Below are 21854 nucleotides of genomic sequence, written 5' to 3'. Positions count from 1 at the left end.
CCGTCTCTCCTGTACAGTACAGAATCGCTGCATCGATGCTAGCAGTGTGACTCTGAAGTGCAGTGCTGTATGTCCACGATGTCCACCAAACGTTTTGCACCGTCAAAAAATAAAATTGGCTCCTTGATTTCACCTCTCGCTGGTTATTTTTAGAACATAACACCTGCGATAAACGAGGGACAGCTGAGAAATATAACATTTGAATCCATTTTCTCTTTTGCTCTGAGGCGCGGGGGAAAAATATCGACAAGTCGATGAACATCATTTACAGATATATTGGGTAAATGCCCGAGACATCTATAGAAATGTAAATCGCCGCTTGATTCAATCATTTGCTTAACTTGTTTTGGACCGTAAACCAGGCGTGACTAGGACACCGGAAACAAAGCTCCCCACAGGAGTTTCCGCACCGGAAGTAGCATATGCTAACGTGCACATAGTCCATTCGCTTACGATTCAGCACAGGAGGGAGGGGGTGAGTAGCTCAAATGTGCTGTTAGCATGTTAGCAGAGCGATGCTACTGTGAACCGAGGAGCTATTTTCTTGATGTGAGCTTCTACTCAGGGTTTTTTCTTCCAGTCCATCCATCCATCCATCTTCATCCGCTTTATCCGGGGCCGGGTCGCGGGGGCAGCAGCCTAAGCAAAGAGGCCCAGACCTCCCTCTCCCCAGCCACCTCCTCCAGCTTATCCGGGGGAACACCAAGGCGTTCCCAGGCCAGCCGAGAGATATAATCTCTCCAGCGTGTCCTGGGTCTGCCCCGGGGCCTCCTCCCGGTGGGACATGCCTGGAACACCTCACCCAGGAGGCGCCCAGGGGGCATCCTTGTCAGATGCCCGAACCACCTCAGCTGGCTCCTTTCGATGTGGAGCAGCAGCTGCTCTACTCTGAGCCCCTCCCGGAAGGCCAAACTTCTCACCCTATCTCTAAGGGAGAGGCCAGCCACCCTTCGGAGGAAGCTCATTTCTGCCGCTTGTATCCGCGATCTCGTTCTTTCGGTCACTACCCACAGCTCGTGGCCATAGGTGAGGGTAGGGACGTAGATCGACCGGTAAATTGAGAGCTTCGCTTTTACACTCAGCTCCCTCTTCACTACGACAGACCGGTGCAGCATCCGCATTACTGCAGCTGCAGCCCCAATCCGTCTGTCGATCTCCGGCTCCCTTCTCCCATCACTCGCGAACAAGACCCCGAGATACTTGAACTCCTCCACTTGGGGCAGGAACTCATCCCCGACCCGGAGTGGGCACTCCACCCTTTTCCGGCTGAGAACCATGGCCTCAGATTTGGAGGTGCTGATCCTCATTCCCGCTGCTTCACACTCGGCTGCGAACCGCTCCAGTGCGAGCTGGAGGCCCTCACCCGATGAAGCCAACAGAACCACATCATCCACAAAAATCAGAGATGAGATTCTGAGGCCACCAAAGCGAAAGCCCTCCGCCACTTGGCTGCGCCTAGAAATCCTGTCCATAAAAATTATGAATTTGTTCTTCCAGTTCAGAGCAGAATTTTTTTGTTACGATGTTGTGTTTTTCTCCACAATTTTAATTATAAGCTAGATACATTGTTGCTAACAGCAACAGGAATGAGTCAGTGAGTCAGTTGGGCGTGTGAATCATGATTCATGAGTAAGTAAAGTGATTCTCGAGTACTGAACGATTCGTTCATGATTCGCGCATCACTAGCTTGCTTGTCTTTATGTCACTGGCTTCCATGTCCTTCTTTGGCCAGCTTATTATGTCAGCAGTGTATCTGACGACCAGCAGAGCGTAGGTGTTAATTGCCTGGATCTTGTTCTTCCCATTCTGCTGGCTCCTAAAGATGCACTGAGCACTTCTTCACTCATTTCTTTTTGTTCCCTGTGTGTTTATACACCACTACTACATTTAACTTTTAGTAATTAAACTCTGACTCCCATTGTGTATCTCATGTACTTTCTGTCTCTGCTCCCTTTTATTTGCCCTCAGTTCCAACTGATCATGGCAGATGGCTGCCCTTCCCCAAGCCTGGTTCTGCCAGGGGTTTCTTCCTGTTAAATAGGAGGTTTTTTCCTTCCCACTTTTGCCAAGTGCTTGCTCATAGCAGGTCATTTGGGGGTTTCTTCCTAATATTGTGGGGTCTTACCTTAGTATATAAAGCATTTTGAATTGACTGTTGCTGTGAATTGGTGCTGTATAAATCAAACGGAAATAAACTGGAATGAAACTAGAGGAAAAATACATATTGTTCATAGGAATGAAATTCTGAATCAAACAAACAGAGGTTCATGCAAAAAACAATATAGCATTTAATCAGTTCTTAACTTTCATCAGACTCAGGTTGGGTACTGAAATTCTTCAGTCCTTCCTTTTATGCTATGACAGCTGCATGGTAACCTCCTATTAAAAAAACAAGCACACAAACAAAAAATCATTAATTAGATCAATATGAAAAGTGTGATTTATCTTGTTGAGAATCAAAACTATAATTACACTCATACAAAGCAATATAGTACTGCAAGTACAGTACATGCTATTTAGATGACAGTGAATAAAACCAGTTATGTTTCTAATAAAAAGACATTTTAGCTAACAAGGTGAAAGGGTACACTAAATTCTCAGCTTAATGTGAACACCAGTTCATACCCTGACACAACTTCTAAAAAGTAGATTTTGAACATGCCATAGCAGGAAGAGAAAGTGTTATTTAATTACAACAACCGTTCTCACTGGCAGCTCACTTTCTGGGCAGTATTTACTTTGAAGGGAATAGTATTGTGTGTTGTATATATTCATATTTGGTTTTTTGATTTTACATACTTTAAGAACTTTGTAGTGCAGTAACAATAATACAGTTTTGGCGTTAACTTGAAGTTAAGGCAGAGGTTACTTTTAAATGTTAAATCTAAAAGAGAAATCAGACGTGAAATGCACCATTTATAAAATATAATGTGATTTTCCATATACACATGTATCATTTCCTAAATGTTGCCAGAACAAACAACGACAGTGGAATTTTAAGTGTAGTTTTAAGATAAAAAGGCAATTTAAGAAACTTTGACCCCAATGAAAGCTTGACCTTATTTGACCTTGAACAGAACTGAGATTACTCAGATGCTTAATATAACTAGGACAAATCAAAAAGTCTGCTAATAAAACAAAGGATATTGTTGCAGTATTCAAAGATGTTTTCGCTGATGAGCTCTCTAATTCATAGGCATCAGAGTCAGATGATTCATTTTTACAGTTTAAAAATGGTAAATAGCCTGTATTTATATAGCGCTTTACTAGTCCCTAAGGACCCCAAAGCGCTTTACATATCCAGTCATCCACCCATTCACACACTGGTGATGGCAGCTACATTGTAGCCACAGCCACCCTGGGGCGCACTGACAGAGGCGAGGCTGCCGAACACTGGCGCCACCGGGCCCTCTGACCACCACCAGTAGGCAACGGGTGAAGTGTCTTGCCCAAGGACACAACGACCGAGACTGTCCAAGCCGGGGCTCGAACCGGCAACCTTCCGATTACAAGGCGAACGCCCAACTCTTGAGCCACGATCGCCCCAAGTAAGTAGAAGTTTAAGTAGAAGTCACTGTCACGATTTTAGAAATACCCAATCACTTACTGTATTACTGACACAATCCCCAAATGTCCACATTCCCTCTTCATTCGTCTCCCCTTGTATGTAAATTTGAAGATATATTCTTCATCATTATAGATAGTGGTAATGAGAAACAGGGAAAATAGCATGTACTTGTCACTATTGACTGGAGTGTGTTGATAAATAGCTCCAATTAGCAGTAACCTTCAAGAAGCCACTTGGGGTTTTACCAGTGAATCAGTTTTGTTTATGTGGAACAAACTCTTGTGGTTGAGAAACAGAACATTTCAAAACTGCAAAGAACCTAGCTTATCGACATCAATGCATGGTTTGAGAGTTATGATGAACTTAAGAGATTTCTTGTCCACAGAAAACTGCACCGTTGTGTAGTAACAGGGATGTTGGAAGGTATTAATATGTATATCATTATCATATTATTAAATAGTGTTTTTAAAACAGTTGTAAAGTGCCTTAGATTTGAAGAAAACCACACTAACAATAAGAATGCATGTTCCACCACAAGGTCAAACAAACTGTCTTATATTCTTTCCATCACGCACTCACAGTGATAAACTATGACCAGAGATAATGGGAGAAAAATTACAAGAAAAATAGCTGATAAAAATTAGTTATCAGCAGTTGTTTAACGGAAACTATTGATTCTGCCAATCAAAGTTTAGGCTCTAGAACCTCAAGAGCATGATCACCTGTGGTTTTAAAATCAAGAATCAAAATCTGTGTCAGGTTTACTGTCGTATGTGTACACATACCTGCTTTCAATGTACAGAGCAGACAACAACAAAAATACTGACAATATAACACAGACAGCATGACACAGACAATAACAACACTATAGCATATTTAGCGTGCAATGGCACTGAGAGCAAAAATGTTGGAATAAAGTTCAAGATTAAATAAGGCATGGTAAGCTAGTTACTACAGTATGGTAAATGGACCGGTTCTTATATAGCGCTTTTCTACTCTGAGCACTCAAAGTGCAGTATGTATATGAGGATTGATCATGAATATGCACAGCGTGTAAAGTAAGTCACCATTTTTCTACGCAAATAAATTTCTAAATGTGCTTCTGACAACGAATTCTCACCAGAAGTTGGTAACAACCCTTTAAATCCACACATGCAAAGAAATCAAACCATAGATGCCCATAAATTAAGTTATGAGTAATAATGAGAAATGGCACAGGGAAAAAGTAGCTTACTGAAATTTAGCTCTTGATGAAGACAGCTTCAAGACGCCTCCAGCACGGAGAAACTAGTTGCTGAGGTGTGATTTTGGCCCATTCCTCCACACACTTTGATTAAAGTCAGGCCTGAGCTATTCTAGCAGCTTTATTTTATTTATCTGAAACCAGTTAAGAGCTTACTTTGTTGTTTTTGGGTTCCTTGTCTTGCTGAAAAGTCCACCTTTGTTTCATCTTCATCATCCTGGTAGATGCCTGCAGATATTTATCAAGAATGTCTCAGTGCTTATTTCTATTCATTCCTACTTCAATTATTTGAAACATGCAAGTGCTATATGATGATAAACAACATGATGCTCCCACCTCCAAACCTCATTGTTCATATAGTATTTTCGGGTTGATGTGCAGTACCTTTTGAACCTCCAAGCATGGTCTGTATTATGGCATCCAAGGAGTTCCGTATTGGTCTTGTCTAACCAAACTAAATTCTCCCAGAATTTGACAGGCTTGTTCAAATGTTATTCAGCAACCTTCAACATGCTTTTTTCTTGAATGAATGAATGGCAACATGTACTGTGACATACTGAAGCAGAGCACGATCCCCTCCCTTCAGACACTGGGCCACAGGACAGTATTCCAACATGATAACAACCCCAAACACACCTCCAAACAGACCAGTGCCTTGCTAAATAAACTGAGGGTAAAGGTACTTGACTGGCCAACCATGTCTCCAGACTTAAACCCTATTGAGCATCTGTGGGCATCCTCAAATGGAAGGTTGAGGAGTGCAAAGTCTCTAACATCCACCAGCTCCATGATGTCATGATCTACAACTTATTTCTGTTTCAGAGAATCAAATTTTCCTTCTACAGGCTGTGTTACAGCCAAGTCCACATCTGCACCCCTTATATGCACAACCCAAAGCAGTTAATCTCCCCCTGTCCTGTACCATTTCTTCTAAACATATCCTTGCTTGTTAAAGCCACAAAAACAAAAAAACAAACAAACAACCACAACTATTAACATGCATGTTTGACTGTACAGTAGAACAGAGCAACACTATTCACCATTCCCATTAACTGCCATTTCCAGCTATATGAAAATAATAACAACCAATACTTTCTAATAATTTCTCCTCATAACCTACTCCTAGCTTGGTTATTAGTTATTTTAATTTGCTGGTTTTTGATCATTTGTTTTCAAGATTGCTGTGAAAACTCTAGGTCCATTTTAACTGTTGCTGTACAAACATAAGTAACAGACGGCACACTTTGAAAATAATGCCTTTTGAGCATCATGTGATCTTTTTCTTATGCAAGCATTCACAGGAGAAGCCATGTCATTATATGTATACTACTATACATTAATGTACAGTGTAACATGTTTTCATCTTGACTGTTGTGATATGTTTCTATTCATCACTGTGCATTTAATCATTAGTTATAAATTTATGGTGTCTTTGACCTGTCTTCCTCCCCTCTCCCCCAGTCGCGGCAAACTGTTGGGGTTTTGGCTGTTTCCTCAGTATTATTGTAGGGTGTTAACCTTACAATATAAAACACATTAACCCTCTCAGGATCAAATTAAGTTTTTTGTTGCTAATGCACAACCAAGTCCTGCAGTGGTACTTCTGAGTAAAAAAAAACACTCATGAAATATGTATGTGGGGTGATCAGGTTGTTAGTTTTTAACTGTTGCAAATCGGCAACGTCTGGCTTGAGAGGGTTAAGACTAGGGATGGGTACCGGTATCCGGTGCTATTATGGCACCGGTTCTGACACAAACGGTAGTAACCAGACCGAAAAGCAGCGCACATTTCAGTGCTTTATTTCGGTGCTATATTTTTTTTTCCTGAGATGTCATACACTTTAGATTCCAACCAATCATTTTATCTTTGCAAGTGTAGTAGGCGGGTCCAGGTACGTACGTTCTTTTAGAGCAGAGCTACAGATTAAAAATGCCCAAGGCGAAGCGGTCAAAAGTCTGGCTGTACTTCACAGCAAAAGATGCAAACTCAGCAGCAACAAGTGCTTTAAGCTGATACTGTGATACTGTCAAAGGAGGTAACACCTCGAATCCAATGAAACACATGGCGACGCATAGCGTTTTTTTAAAAGCCGAGAAATGCGCCGTATTTGATAGCTTGCTGCGAGACCTCACACCGAGCACATCTACTGCGGGTGTGGTGCCTGTTATCGGACCCGGAGTTAGCAACATCCCCCAAAAACCCGAAGAGGAGAGTCCTGGCCCCTAGCCCTGCCAGTGTAGCAGAAATGATGAGGATGATGATGCAGCAGCAGCCGTTCTTCTCTGCGTGAGTAGCTTCATGTTGTTCGTGTGTAATTTACGTTGAGTAGGCTAACCACGTTATTACATTAATGCATGTAAGGTGAACTAGCAAACATCATCATAGCTACATGCGGCTGTCTTCTTGTTTGATGGCAGATACTCCCTTCACCCTGGCTAAAAAGGCTAAAATGACCAAAGAAAAAGTGGAAAACAACTGAACATGAGAGGTTTTTTGGACAAAGTCTGTGTTCTCCATTCTCTAAGCACCGTTTGAGCACCGGCACCGTTTCAAAAGTACCGGTTTGGTACTGGTATCGGATAAAACCTAAACGATACCCATCCCTAGTTAGGACAACTGTTATAGGGATTTGGTGCTATGCAAATAAAATTGAATTGAATAGGAGTTGCTGATCACACTGCAGGTGAAACCATCCATATACCTGTGATTAGAGGCTTGTGCTGGTGACAGTGTTACAGTTAATTAAGTTATTATTTTATTATCTATTGTTGTGAGCCAGCAAAACAACATTTAGTCATTTTGCTCACGCTAACAGGGAGCTCTACAGAAATCTGTGTAGTTTTCCTACCACGCAGGATGCAGCTTCACTGATTTTCTTAACAAGGTCTTACAGTTTTTGCCCGTTGCTTGAACACTATAAACCCATGCTCAGACTAAAGTAACACAACGTGAAGCTTTTGTTACCATACCTCAAACACATGTACCCATACCTTAAACAAAAGCGCTGCTTTGCACCCCAGTACCAATTATGCAACACTCCTACTCCTTTATGCAACACATCTACCCCTTTATGCAACACACATGGTCCTGCATGCTACACTCTATGTCATACATAAGACACTTCGCTCACAAAATGAAATGTCAGGGTGCCATTCGGAAAACACATGTATCCAAAATACAAAACACATGGGGTAATTGCAACCACGCAAATACACACCTGAAGGCACTTACTTGCAAAACCGAACACCAATTAGCCAACTACAAAAAGCCCTCAGCGTAGCCATTTCAAGAACTTCGCAAGCATGGATGGAGGGAGAGCAAGAGGAAGAGGAAGAGGTAGAGGAAGAGGTAGAGGAGGAGGAGGAAGAGGAGGAGGAGGCCGAAGAGGCCATGCACGGACCCATATTTCTGATGAAATAAGAGCAACTTTGGTGGACCATGTCATCAACCATGGCCTGACTATGAGGGAAGCTGGGCAGAGAGTCCACCCACATCTAAGCCGCTTCACAGTGGCATCTGTAATACGAACATTCAGACTAGAAAACAGGTCTGTCTTCACCTCCATACCTTCTGCTCTACTCAGATGGTTCCATAGCACTGTTCTACAGTATATCACATTACCATATCAAGTGTACGGGGTGCTAATGCTCCTTTTGCAGCCAAAGTGGTAGTTTCTGTGAAACATACCATGATTACTTATATTGAAGTACAGTGTTGTACAGTGGATGATACAGTATATACAGTGAAGTACTGTAAGAAAAATAAGCAAACCGATGACAATATGTGGTTGTATTCCTCCAGAATGACCCGAAGACCTTCTGGGGGAGGACGGCAACGCCTGTTCACACAACAGCAGGAACTTGCCGTTGTGGACCTAGTGAGGGCAGACAATGCCATCCGTCTCCACCAGCTACGACGGAAAATACTTGCAGACAGGCGAGTGTTCAGCAACATAGACCATGTGAGCATCACCACCATCAGACGCATCTTGGGTAAACACAGCATCACCATGAAGCAGCTCTACAGAGTCCCATTTGAGAGGAACAGTGACAGGGTCAAAGGACTTCGAGCTGAATATGTACGGGTACGTGTAACTGTCCCTGACATTTACAATAGAGTATTGGTGAAGTCCAGTAGCAGCTGAATATGTACCATATCAGTACCACATGGATCTATTCTGAGAGCTACACAGGTACCTGTGTGATGGGGTGAGGGTGCTGTATGTGTAGCACTGTAGTACAGTGACATGTTCCCCTTTTTTTCAGAGGATCATGGCCATGGATGGAGCTGCACAGCCTCATGAATACATTTTCATTGATGAAGCTGGATTCGACCTGAGCAAAACAAGATGACGGGGTCGTAATGTAATTGGCCAAAGGGCAATTGTGCACGTCCCAGGGCAGCGCGGGGGAAACATCACATTATGTGCCGCCATATGCCTTCGAGGACTTCTGCACCATCATGCAACACTAGGTCCATACAATAGCCAACACATACTCACATTTCTAGATGCTCTCCATAACATAGTTGTACAGAACAGACCAGATCAGCCCAGGTTTGTGGTGATATGGGATAATGTCAGTTTCCATCGGGCTGCTCTGGTCCAGGCCTGGTTCACCGACCACAATCAATTTGAAGTGGTATACTTGCCCCCTTACTCACCATTTTTAAACCCTATTGAGGAATTTTTTTCGGCTTGGAGATGGCGAGTATATGACCGCCAACCACATGCCCGCATGCCTCTTCTGCAGGCAATGGAACAGGCCTGCGGCGACATTGAGGTGACAGCGATCCATGGATGGTTTCGACATGCAAGAGGATATTTTCCCCGGTGCCTAGCGGGAGAGGACATAGCTTGCGATGTTGATGAGGTCCTGTGGCCAGACCCCAACAGACGGCGGGATCCATGAGCCCACTTATGCACACTTGTCATGGTTTTTTGTGTTTACAGTATAGTGTTTTTTCTATTGCAGTATTATTGTGTTGTGTTTTTTTTTTTTTTTGCTTCATCTGAATTCATGGTACTGCGATGTACACTATTGAGTAGGTCTATTTGCGTTTTTGGTTGTTTGGAAATGTGTCTCCTGTAAATGTGCCTTCTGAATACACAATGGAAATCAAGGACTGCAGTGTTTTATGTAAAGAAGACTAGTGTGTTCCCCCTGATCTGTAAGTGTTTGCATATGATGCAAGTATGTGTCATTTTGTCAACAGAGTTACATTTTGACAGAGGAATGTTAGGTTTTGACAGCAGAGTTTAGGTTTTGGGAGTAGAGTTTAGGTTTTGGGAGTGGAGTTTCATTTTGGCACAGATGTGTATGGTATATTTCCCAGTGTTGTGTCGTGTTTACTTGTGTTTAGAGTTTTGGCACAATGAGCGACGTTTTGCCAAATGTGTTCAAGCAACGGGCAAAAACTGTAAACTGATATTTGGAATGTTCACACATCTAAAGTAATTAATTCCACTAAAGTTGATAATTGCAGAGTTAATTATACTTGTTTACATCTTATAATCAGGAGGTCCTATGTGTATTCATGAGTCCTTCATTATGGATAGTTTAACACAGAAGTGTGTTTAGTCCTGAGGCACCTGATGGGGCTAAAGATAAATGACATTAATGCATAATTAATGCTGTTAACAGGGCAATCGCCAAATTGTCAAAACAGGAAAGGCTGGTTCTGCTGAAAAAAGGACATAAATGCGGCGTTAGATTTACTATGTTTAAAACTCCTCTGGGTTAAATTTGTCATATTTCAAACTGGGGCAGCACGGTGGCACGGTGGTTAGCACTGTTGCCGCACAGCAAGCAGGTCCTGAGTTCAATTCCACCATCAGGCCGGGGTCTTTCTGTGTGGAGTTTGCATGTTCTCCCCGTGTTTGCGTGGGTTCCCTCCGGGTACTCCGGCTTCCTCCCACCGTCCAAAGACATGCAGCTTGTGGGGATAGGTTAATTGGATAATCCAAATTGCCACTAGGTTTGAATCTGTGAGTGAATGTGAGTATGAATGGTTGTCTGTCCTTGTGTGTTAGCCTTGCGACAGACTGGCGACCTGTCCAGGGTGTACCCCGCCTCTCGCCCTATGACAGCTGGGATTGGCTCCAGCGCCCCCCGCGACCCTGAAAAGGATAAGCGGTAGCGAATGGATGGATGGATATTTCAAACTGTTTGCTGGAAAAATGGGAGGAGCTGAAAATGATGACGCTGCCCGGCTGTACCACGTGACTGATTCATGAAGTGGTTCGAACTTTGCCGCGAGCTATGACAGCGATATAAACCCTCAGACTTCATTCAAAAATGTGGGTGTTTGATGGAGAGTTGCGGTTAGTGAGAGTTTGGAGACAGTTTGGAGGTTTATGAGAGTGAGGAGAGAAAGTCAGGAGAGAATGGAGCCAGCTAAGAAGAGGAGGATGTCCTCCCCTGTGTGGGAACATTTTGATCTTATTCCTCCCAACAAGGTATGTAGATTTCTACAGAAGATGTATTTTCATAATGATGATGGTGCAATAAAACTTATGTTAAGCAGCTTTACTTTTGTACAAGGTGAAGTGTTTGCTATGTGCCAGGGAGCTGGGATATAACAACAACACCTCATCCATGCTTAGGCACTACAGAGCTTTGCATGAGAATAAGGGGAACACCGATTGTGGAGCAAGACCAGGTGAGCCATCAAATGCCATGATAATATAGCATGCAGTAATGTTACTAAATGATATAACAATATTATACAACTGTTATAAGTTACGTGTGTGATATTTATATTTGTGCTTTGTCTTTATTGTCTTTCCTCAGGAGAACAATCTCCAATAGATGAAGACCTGGTTAGCATGGTGATTGAGGACTCCCAGCCATTTAGCATTGTGGAGGACAAAGGATTCAAAAGATTTGTTAAATCATTCAATCCTAGCTATGTTCTCCCCACTAAAAAGGTCATAAAAGCAGTGAAAATGTAGTTTTTACAGAATAAAATGTGAACAGGCAGGTCTGTAGCTGTCCATACCTCAATGTTACAAAAGCACAACCACTGTCCACACCCCAACCACACCTCACCTCACAGGAAATGATCATTTTCCATACTGCCAGTATAAATATACACAGTATACTGCATCATCACAATAGACATGTTTTACACACTCCTTTTGTTGTTGACATTTACAGGCTGTGTGCAAAAGGCCACACTCTTCAAATTCATGCCAACTAATATTTTTACGTCCAGTAGGTGTCCTGCTAGAGCAAATGAAGCTTCAAGACGCTTTGCTTCATGAAGCTTCATCTGCCCATCACTAGTTTACAGACAGTTCTTCAGGTGACCCAAATCTCCAAAGGACTGTGAGTGTTGTACACCAGCTTGATGGGGATTCTTGCAAGGAGGCCATGTCTTTGCTCAAACATACTACAGACAACTCTGTGAGTTTCCAGAAGATGAAAGACACATTTCAGCAGCGTCAGACGCTTATTAATGACCCAAGCAGAAGTGTTGATATCCTATCCACTTTTCCAAGACTCCTGGATATAAAAGGACTGGTAAGTTAGAACTGATTTGTTTTAAATAGAATTTGCAGCTAGCAGTTGTTTCAAGTACAATTTTCTTTCTCAAAGGTGGAGCAAGACTTCACTCTCCTGTTCGATGACGACACATCCTCCAGGTTGCTTCAGAAATGGAAAACATTCTTCAGGCCAAATGTCATAAAAGAGGTTAAGAAGCTCACGTCAACAGCAGAGTTGCTTCGCTTGGTGCAGTCAGCAGAAGGTCACCCAGAAAATCATCGAGATGATTCTACAAGTGAGTTGTATTTTTTGTATATTAAAGGTTAAAGCTGCATTCAGGGGCAAATATGAATTTGTTTCTGGCAGGTTTCGGCTGTGTGCAGGCAGGAGTTGGACGCAAAATGCAGGCTCTCAGACACGAGGGATGAACTGAAAATCACAGCTTCATTGGCTGGCCAGGAAAACGCATGCGACACAAAAACTAAACTAAACTAAACTCACAGGGAAAACACACAGCAAAACACAGCCATGAGGGACAACGTGACACTGACACAGAGAAACACGGGGCTTAAATACGCTGGGGAATAACGAGGGAATGAGACACAGAAGGAGAGCACAGCTGGGGGTTATCAGAACTGACAAGACAAGGAAGCAAAGGAGGATACACTCACATGAGACACAGACCTTCAAAGTAAAACAGGAAGTATAACACTGAGACACGGTCTGGACACGGTGGAGACAGAGCAACTAAAAAAAAAAACAGGGACATAAACCATAAGGCAGAGAACTCTAAGAAGCAAAGGCTAGAGATGAAATAATACACAGAGGGAACACAAGGCAAGTTTATTTATAGAGCACAATTCAACAACAAGGTGATTCAAGGTGCTTTACAGAGACATTAAAAAACAAAAACAAATAAGAAGCATGATTTAAAATTGATTAAAAAAACAGTAGATAAAATCAGTAGTTAATGTAAGTTTTGAAAGCTTAAAGTGTGGATTTGGTGCTTTATTCAAATGCAGCTGAGAACAGGTGAGTCTTCAACCTGGATTTAAATAAACTGAGTGTTTCAGCTGATCTGAGGCTTTCTGGGAGTTTGTTCCAGATATAAGGAGCATAAAAGCTGAATGCAGCTTCTCCATGTCTGGTTCTGACTCTGGGAACTGATAAAAGACCGGATCCAGATGACCTGAGGGATCTGGAAGGTTCATACTGGGTCAGGAGGTCACTGATGTATTTTGGTCCTAAACCATTCAGAGCTTTATAGACCAGCATCAGAACTTTAAAGTCTATCCTCTGACGGACAGGCAGCCAGTGTAAGGACCTCAGAGCTGGACTGATGTGGTCCACTTTTTTGGTCTTAGTGAGGACTCGAGCAGCAGAGTTCTGAATGAGCTGTAGTTGTCTGACTGATTTTTTAGGTAGACCTGTAAAGATGCTGTTACAGTAATCAAGCCTACTAAAGATGAATGCATGGACTAGTTTTTCCAGGTCCTGTTGAGACATCAGATCTTTTATCCTTGAAATATTCTCAAGAAATTAGACTCAAGGGAGTAACTAGTTTCTTTCTAGTTTTTGCTCTTAGAATATAATACAACAAGGTCGGCAACCATACCTCCTCGCTGTCAGGCAAGAGCAAGACTGACACCTTCTACATCACCATGGATGAGCATCTCGTCCATGCCAGGCAAGCCCCTCACTTGGGGCATTTGATGAACTTTTAAAAGCACATTTTGTGTTTAATTTGTCCCAAGATAATATAAAGCTGAAGTTGTTATTTGCAGTGCAGTGGAAGAAGACATGTCTGTCTTTTGCCAAACAAGTGATTTACTTTTGGTTGAAGATGACATTTTGTTTATGGAAAACAAGTTGCTTACAGAGTGTTTTGATAACCATCTATATGCATTCAGAGTTGTACATACCGAGGAGAGATGCATAGTGAAAATGTCACATCTAAAGTTTTATAAACCTTTTGATATGCAAAGGTCATACAGTGTTTCAGATTAGACAGTGTACATTGTACCCTCTTAAAAAAATTTTTATGACATAATAAATGTCCATTTGGGAAAATGTATTGTGTGCAATGTAATTCTTTCTCAGAATTTAATTTATTATTATTCAGTCTCTAAAGTGTTATTTTAACTCTGTTTTGAGAGTTAAAACAGTGTTAAATATTTTAACTATTTCAAAAATAGTTATTTCAAAAAAACTCTAAAGAGTGTGGAGCTATATAAACCCTGAAAAAGTGTTGAAAATGACTGTGGGAGTTAATCTAACACTGGTCGTTTTGCTGTGTAGTGAGTGCATTTAGGCATGTAAATGTGGTGGATCATAAATTTGATTCGTTTTGGAGTTGTACATCTCTGTTCCCTATATTTCGTCTCATGTCTTAATTATTGTTTTATTTGTTGTTTTGACTGTTTTGCTTTATGTGATATGCAGTGGGAGTTAGGGGGGAGGGGGGATAAGTAGTGAAAGTTTTGCCTGGGTTGATTGTGCGTCGATCCATTGGTAATGCCTCAGGGCTGCAGTAGGTGGATTTGTCCGTCTCCTCCTTCACTCAGTACAGACGAGAGCTGTGTGTCTGTGCCTTCTTTCACTCTCCTCACTATTTCCTCTGTTTAAGGTGGCTGCCATCCACAGAACTGTATAAATCTTAGTGATGGGAATTCCGGCTCTTTTTAGAGAACCGGCTCTTCAGGTTGTTTTGTTGCTTTAATTAATTTATTATCAAAAACAATATAAAATTATGCACAAAAGGAATTACTAATGTAAAAAAAACGTGGTTTATTTATATACGTTTATATATAAATATATACGTTTATATATAAATATATACGGTGGCCCCTAGAGACAAAACATGTACAAACTCCAAAGCACATTTCTAGCGTTAACTGAACTTCCAAACAGAGCTACCTAGATCACTTAAATTGCACAGTTGAAAGCATGTGTGTGTTGTTTGTGTATTTATACACAAGCACTCATATATATATTCAAATAATAAAAAAAATTGCATTTACCTGTTACTACCACACACCAATTCCGGTCGTTGGTACTTGCTGGCTTGTTCCTTGTCCATCCTGGAGCACTTCCGTTGTGTTTTGGAGTTTGTACGTGCTTTGTCTCTATGGACCGCCGTAAATATACTTTTATTTATTCACTCCACATAAAATGTAATAAATAAATCATATAATACAAAACCAACTATTCACATTTCAACTTTTAACTATTTAAATTAAATGTTTACATGGCTAATTGTCTTTTTGGAAAAGTGTTTGAACACCCATGGCAGGTTATGAGCAGGGTGCGTCTTATCAGCACCAGGTATAAAGTGCAGCCAGCTGCAGAATTAAAGCGTTTTGTTTGCTTTTCTGTTGGTAGAGGCTCCACAGAGCTGCAATGATTAGAGTCTTGTTGCTCAGTGGTCATTCATCACCCTATTTGGGATGGGGTGGAACCAACACCTTATTGAATCTAGGCCACAAAGAATCAGGGTGGTTCTTAAGGCAGAAGGGGTTCAACATGGTACCAGCAGAATGTCTCTAACAAAGTGTTCAGTGAGTGCATGTCAAAATGTGGGATTTCTTTTTATTCCACATTATTTACTATAAACACCAGCATCCATCATGCCGGCTTTGACTTCAACATCTCTGCTGTCGAGAGTAGAAAAATTAATTTCATATAGTTTAAAAAACACACGTGCAGCAGGTCTCTACACCCTGACGTAGCACAAAATCTATGTGTGAAATTTGTAGCAGCCAGTTTAGCCCTATGCAACTCCTACAGCTTAGCTGAATTTTGTGTGAGGCTGATTCATTCTGTCCTCAATCTAGCAGAGCACAGAACATACCAACATATCTGACATGAAGAGAGACAAATGTGATTAGGACAGCTTGAAAACATTTAGAGAAGAGCTTCTTTTCAGTCTATACTCGATTGTTAAAAGTAACATCAAAGGTTTGACAGTTAAACTAATAATGCCGCACTGTGCCATTCACACCGACTAATGGAATTGTGTTTGAACAGGAAAACTAAGATTTGTACTCTTAAAACATTGGTTTCGAGCCTGCGATGAGTATTTATATGCACTGTGGATATGCTGTCAAATTAGGAGTCCAGTAACATTTAGCATCCAGAGCTCCTCATAGCCGCTCACAGCCACATTATGGGAGTGGATATGAGCAATTTCTTTTAACTTTGTTTTAAAATCTTTTTATGTTTTGTCCTCACACGCACAAAAGATTGTCAGTGAGACACAAACTGCTGACAGTGACGCCATATCATGCCGCCTCAGCAACTCGCAGCCAAATATTACCCATAATTCTGTTCCAAAGTGACTCCCAAAACAGCTGCATATGAAACTGGAAGGTTCAAATTAAAATTTCATCATTTGTTTTGAATCCCCCAGTATGACCGAGGGAAGAGTGCAAGCCGGTGTGTAGTAGTGCAGGAAACTCCCACTCCAGATGGCTGCTGTGTGTGGAACCCTCATGAACACAGCGCCCACGCATGGACCCTAGTATGGAGTTAATGAACGAGGATGCACATGGCCTGGGCGCAGCTCGTATGCTGTCTGGAGGACAGCCACCTGTGGAATGTGATCTGTGCGAGAGGAAAATTATACAACAGCATCTGGTCACTGGGAACCAAAGATGCAGAACAGCTGGGATGCCATGAATGGGTACAGATAGAAGTCCTCCATTCACTTAAATCACTGGAGGTTTTACGTGTTTCTCTGCATAATATCTCAGTTTGACTCACACGTCTGCAGCTCGCTGTTATTTTCATTACTGCCACTGCTGCACTTGCATAAACAGTAAAGGGTGATTAACTCAAGACTTAGAGCAGAGGCAGTGTTACACTTTATGTTGTTACCCTAACACAGAATGCAGTCATGGCTGGTTGTTTGAAGTATTTCAAAGAAACCTAGAAAGACAACTGAGGTTTCGGGTTTTTATTCTAAGTTTGCAGAAAGGGACATATTTAGAATTTTGATAAAAGCATCATAAAACTATTTCTATGCCAACTCTACACCAGAAATGGGATAGACTGTTCCAGTCAAAGTCCCATAAGAAATGAAAGTCCAATAAATAATAATAATGTGTATGTGTTAGTCCCCGTAGGGAAATTACTCCTCTTCATTTAACCCATTCACCCAGTGAAGCAGTGGGCAGCCACCAATGCAGCGCCCGCGGAGCAGCGTGTAGGGACGGTACCTCGCTCAGGGGTACCTCAGGGTAGCTGTTCAGTGGAGTCGAACCCCCGACCTTCCGATCATGAGGCAACCGCTCTACCTACTGAGCTACCAGGGGCAAAGCTGCAGTTTGCAGTTTCTTAACTGCATAACTGATTAATGCAGTTAAGAAAAGACACGTTTTTTTTAACGCATTTAGAATTTGGACAAGTTGGACTGTTAGCTGTGTGACATTACAGGAATCACGTGCCACTTTACAACTGTCAGAAACTGAAAACAACCAGTCCCTGCTAAAATCTTCAGCTAAGAGAATTTCATAAAACATTTAAGGTAGATTTTAATGAAATTCACTCAGTGATATTAATGCCTCAGGGCCACTTTATCACCAATTTAGCCTAAAATAGTGATAAAATGGTGTTAAAGGCAAAAACAAACTTAGATTACTAGATTACTGATAGATTACTAACAGATAATAGTTTGGCAACCTGGGTGTGCCCTTCTTCTGTCCATATGATAGTTGGGATACCGTCCAGACCAACCACATACCCTGGATAAGCAGAGGAAGATGGATGAATGGATGGCTATTGATAACTACCATGCAAGGCTAGCTAGAACTAGCTGGAATCAGTCAATCAATAAATAAATCCAATAAATTAAAACAAATCGCTGTTGTGTGTGCCGGCAAAGTCTAGGACGAAGCCAGCAGACGTGTTTGTCTCTAACTGCTGCATCTGTAACAAAACACACTCAAAAAGCACAAAACCTGAAAGAAAAAACAAAGGGAGTTACTCAAAGAAGAAGCATATATCTTTTCTGTAGTGTAGTGTGTATGAGTGTGAGAGAGAGGCTGGCCATACCAGGTGTATGATGTGTGACAGACGTGACATGAGCAGGTGACGGCTGGTCAACAGTGCTGACGTCAGGTGAGGCGATCTCAGAATAAACTGGCATGAGTTTAAAGCTGTTTGAAGCCAAGAGGAAAAGGTAAAGCTGATGCTAAGCCTGACAGCAGAAGGCTTGTTCCACCTTGTACACAGCAGTGCAGATGAGTGACAGAGAGCCCCCTGCTATAGCATGATAAGTTGATCTGAGTGCCAGAATTAGGACACTGAGTGCTGTTGGCACGACATATCAAATTACAGCTACTGAGTGGAAGTACTACTGAAGATGATGATGCTCTCTTTTAATCTGAACAGTGGAAAGGTGCAGTAACAAATTGTGGTATGATACAATGAAAACCAAAATTGGATATGATATTAGATCTGCACGCTCAGTAAGACTTATCTACCGATACCTTTAGTACGCTGACATTTTCTTCATGGAGGTTCATTCTTGACCTTTAGAATTAGAATGCATAACGAAGCTGAAACGTCTAATCTGTCAGCCTTGATGCATATTCTGTTTTCTTTATCAGATATTGAGCTGGAGACATGATGTCACATCCAGGTAAGCCTCTTTTGAATTACATTTAAAAGCAGTGTTTCTCTCCACTTCCAAGAATAGGTTTAAAAATTTCCTTTTTGACAAATCCCCATTGTTAGGGCTGGATCAGGTGACCCTGAATCCTCCCTCGTTGCACTAATAAGGGATGTTTAGGGTTGGATGTACTAAGTGTTTCTTCTTGTCTCTCATTACACACTTTTGCATTTGATCACTAGTTATTATTACTCTCTGGATCTCTCCCTGTGTCGATTGTCCTGTCTTCGTTCTCTTGCCTCCAACCAGTCGGTGGTTCCCCCTCCCTTTCCCAGAAATGTCATCCTGTGAAAAATGAGTTTTTCCTTACAAAAGTCACCAAGAGCTCGCTTATATGGAATCATCTGATTGTTGGCGTTTTTTCTGTGTTAGTGTTTTTAACCTTACAATATAAAGAGAAGACTGTTGTTGTGATTTGGAACTGTTTAAATAAAACTGAATTAAATGAACTGCAAACACAAACCTGAATTACCTCTTCAAGTTTTAAGTTTGATTTGTGCAACCATCACATTCTCTCACTTTGAATATAAATTTCGTTAGAATTAATACTGCCTTATTAGAAGTATTACCATTGCCAACACAGTAAAACTTTTATATATTTAGGTTTGAGAATTGTTGAAAAACTGAAACTGGTGGCACTTTCCTTTACAGCTCAGTAATAAAGGGGTAATAGTAGGGAAACAAGGGGAACTAAGAATGGAATAATGTGGTACTTTCTAGGTTATTACCATTCAATTACCAAAGTAATAACCACTTAATATCCAGCTAATATCATGGTAGCAACATGGTAGCTTGTTCAATTCAGGGTTGTGAGGGGCACAACACCACTGTCCTGCACCACCTTCATCATTGATTGACCCCAAACCATCCAAAGATATATATAGGCGGTCTATCCTTCAAGCTCGGTCATCTACCAGAGGCCTGGGAGCTTGAGGGTCCTGCGCAGTATCTTAGCTGTTCCTCGGACTGCGGACCTTGTTGATCCTGGCGACATCCGAGGTATATATATACCTCTAGTTCTCGATCCATATTTACAATAATAATGATCAGCTTATTTTACAACAATCTTACTTTTATGCAGCCTTAGATTTTTTGACTACTCTAAGTATTATCAGGCCCAACAAATACAGGCCCATATCTAAATTGTGTGCTCTAGCAAACGTTCTAGAAAAGTTCATTAGTGAACAACTGAAAGACCTTTTGGACAAAAATTCAGTTCTTTCTCAGCATCAGTCAGGATTCAGAAAACAACACAGCACAACAACTGCTGCTATTAAAGTGGTTAATGACATCGTTGATTCAGTGGACTGCAAACAATTCTGCGCTGCTCTTTTTCTTGACTTGTCAAAGGATTTTGATACAGTTGACCATGCTATTTTTGTCATGGTCTCCGCTCCTCGTCAGCTGACAGCCGTCAGGTGCTTTGTTTTTGTTTACCTTTCTCTCTCACCTCTGCTCTCTCTTTCTCTCTCGCCCTCTCCCATTCTCTTTCTCCTGCTGGGGCGGAGCTCAGTATGGGCTCCTGCCCCTGGCCTACACACCTGGAGGTGATCAGCACACCTGTCGGTGATCATGAGAGATTGGAACCCTTCTTAAGAGGGCGAGTCTGCTCTACTCGTCGCTGGATCGTTGAGCCTTCAGCGTCAGTCGTCCTGTCAGTTTGTGAGCATGTCTGAACCAGGAGACTAATGGTTTTTTTCTGCCTGTGCATAGATTGCCTCTGGACTTGTTCTTCCCCGTGCCTGGCGACTGAACGGGAGCAAGAGAGATAGAGGAAAGGAGAGGAGATGTGTTAGGACTGAATGGAAACCTTCCCTTCCTGGACTCCTGCCTCTTTCATTCCTGGACCCTGGAACCCCGACCCCTTTTTTCCTTTGGCACCATTATGTGTATATATGAATTTCACTGTAGGAAACACTATAAATAAATGCACCTTTTGAAGATACTAGTGGTCTGCGCGTGAGTCCGATCTACGAAACCTGACAGAACGATCCAGCCACAACATGGACTCAGCAGATCAGAATACCATCGGTCAGGCACTGGCTGCCCAAGAAGCGGCGCTGACTCGCCACGAACAAATGTTACATCAGCTGCGAGGTGAGATCGCTGCACTAACTCAAGCTGTTTCCGGTTTGACTACGCCAGGGGGAGTACAGCCAGGGACCTCCCAGCCGGCTCGCCCTGCCTCGCAGGAGACACTCGCGGCGGCTGCGGCCGGTCCCTCATCGGCAGCCACCCCATCCTCTGACGGTCCTCTGCCTTCGCCTGAGCCCTTTTCGGGGGAAACAGAGAAGTGCCCTGGCTTTCTGGCCCAGTGTTCATTGATTTTCCGCGAACAGCGGCGTTTTCATAACAATGACGGGGCGAAGATTGCGTTTTTGGTACAGATGCTTCGTGACCGGGCTTTGAAATGGGCCCAGGTCGTGTTAAACTCCAACCCGGAGATCTCTTTTGAGAGGTTTGTGATTAACTTTCAGACTGTGTTTAATCAGGGCTCTGGAGTCGAGGCTGCGGCACTCCGCCTCCTTAACTTTAAGCAAGGTAAGCGGAGTATGGCAGATTATTCAATCGACTTTTGGATTTTGGCAGAAGAAACTGGCTGGGGTCCGGATGCGCTCAGGAGCACATTGTTAAATAACATCCGGGAAGATCTGAAAGATGAATTGATTATGCGGGACCTACCCACTGCTTTTGACGAATTGATGTCGTTATGTATTAAGGTGGATGAGCGGCTACGAGCTCGTCGGCAAGCACGGAACTCCAGTTCCCAGGAGGCCGCAGGGCCGCGAGGGGCGGAGGCTTCGGCCGATTACCGGTCCTCCCGGACATCAGGGGGCGCCGACGAAGAGGTACAGTCCATGCAAATCGGCAGCTCTCACCTAACC

The 21854-nt window shown here is 42.4% G+C and overlaps 1 long non-coding RNA gene and 1 pseudogene across 1 annotated transcript; both read left to right on the top strand.

The window, feature by feature from the left end:
- Positions 1-8595: 8595 nt before the first annotated feature.
- LOC146548377 (uncharacterized) lies at positions 8596-10074 on the top strand (annotated as a pseudogene).
- A 1279-nt stretch (positions 10075-11353) lies between these two features.
- On the top strand, positions 11354-11792 carry LOC146548376 (uncharacterized). The gene is made up of 2 exons (XR_014890886.1): positions 11354-11472; positions 11604-11792. It is a non-coding gene; the product is annotated as an uncharacterized LOC146548376 (long non-coding RNA).
- Positions 11793-21854: the final 10062 nt, after the last annotated feature.

Source organism: Mchenga conophoros, linkage group LG23 (assembly GCF_057382185.1).
Source record: "Mchenga conophoros isolate Kocher_MC1m ecotype Shallow Benthic linkage group LG23, M_conophoros_male_GT1.1, whole genome shotgun sequence".
Classification (NCBI taxonomy): Eukaryota; Metazoa; Chordata; class Actinopteri; order Cichliformes; family Cichlidae; genus Mchenga; species Mchenga conophoros.
Note: the sequence above shows the minus strand (reverse complement) of the source record. Positions and strands in the feature narration are given on the sequence as shown.